This window comes from Condylura cristata, unplaced genomic scaffold, assembly GCF_000260355.1.
Source record: "Condylura cristata isolate star-nosed mole 26May11 unplaced genomic scaffold, ConCri1.0 scaffold00069, whole genome shotgun sequence".
NCBI lineage: Eukaryota > Metazoa > Chordata > Mammalia > Eulipotyphla > Talpidae > Condylura > Condylura cristata.
This window is the reverse complement of record NW_004567170.1, coordinates 201,132-202,685: the sequence shown is the minus strand read 5'-3', so window position 1 is coordinate 202,685 and position 1,554 is coordinate 201,132.

The following is a 1,554-nucleotide window of genomic DNA, read 5'->3' as shown; positions in this document are numbered from 1 at the left end:
GCTCCCCGGTGGGACCTCCTGGCGTCCAGCACTGCCACTCTCTTCCCGGCTCACTGGGCACTGACCGTGGCCAGTCCGCCTAAGGGGGGGCTCTGCGGGAGGGCTGCAGGCCAGGGGGTCCTGGCGGGATGGAGATGGGGTCACTCTGTCCACCAAAACCCGGGGCTGCAGTTCTCAAGACTGGCCAGGGAGGGCTGCCCTGCCGCCCTCCCTGGCGTCCCAGGGCGGGCTGCCTGTCCATCTTTGCTGCCTTCAGGCCCCCGCTGGGCCCAGGCCCTCTGGGAAGGGCGCTGTTGGCCAGCTTGCACCATCCCTCCTTGTCCCTTGGGGCTTCAAGGACTGTGAGTGCCCATCTGACGGCGCTCGGTCCCCTTGGGGGTCTCCCCACCGCATCCACACTGCAGGGTCAGGTCATCAGGGGCTGGCCTCTGCTGCTCCCCATGGGGAAGCCTCTCTGGCAGCAGCACCGGAGGAGGGCCCGGAGCCCCGCACCCGGAGTACAGCCTCCCACAGTGTCCCGCCCCCGCACCCAGGGCCGCCCCTGCCTGCTCCAGGGACACGTTCGTGAGAGGCGGGTCCCCAGGCCGGCTACGCCCAGGGCTCCAGCGTGGACGCTACCTCCTTCCCGCCCGCCTCCCTGCCACAGGCCCCTAGGCCGCCCTGGCCCCTTCCTGGACAGCAGTGCTGGCGGTGTGGGCAGCTACTCCCAGAGGGCCACAACAAGTGCCCACCCCCACCAGCGGACTGTGCCTGCCCACGTTTCAGTGACGGACATGGACACAGGAGGGGTGCTGGGTGGAGAGGGCCCCTGCTGCCGAGGCCAGGGCAGGCGTCCAGGGTTTACCTGGAACCGGCAGGGACCCACAGGCAGAAACAGCCCCACCACAGGGGCCCCATGCCTGCGTCAGGATGCAGGCTGCGGCTGGACGAGGGGTGCCGGCTGCGACGGACTGACGGACCACGGCAGTGGAGATCCCAGAACAGCCTCTCTGTGGGCTGCTGATGTAGACAGGCCCAGGCGGCTGGAAGGACAGTCCTGCCACAGTGGGGGGGCACCCGGACACCCACCAGCACACAGCGACCCGTCTCAGTTACCTCGAAATAGACCAAAGACCTGAACCTCCTGGACTCCACCCTGTGCCCCCACAACTGCGGACTTGGCAAAGGGCTCTGAGCCAGCCCCAGGCGGGTCAGCGGAAGGGAGAGGGCCCATAGCAGCTCACCAAAAGTGGGGGTCCTGCCGCTCCGGGGGCATCGGGAGGCAGCCCACAGGCGCACGTGAGGTCAGGCTTGCCACAGGCCTGTGTCTGAGGGCCCAGACTGAGCAGAGGAGGATCTGTACCCCGTGTGGGAAATGGGGCACGGGTCTGCGTGGATGCTTCCTGGGAAGACGGCGCAGGCCCCCGACAAGCAGGGCAGAAGGTGCAGCCACCGTGGGGTGGAGGTGCATGCTGCGGGGTCCTGAACCCTGGGCGGGATACCCCGGGCCCTCCCTGGACTGGAGTCCACACAGGTGCGCACGGCAGGCCGCCTGTCCCCAAGCACTGACACCCA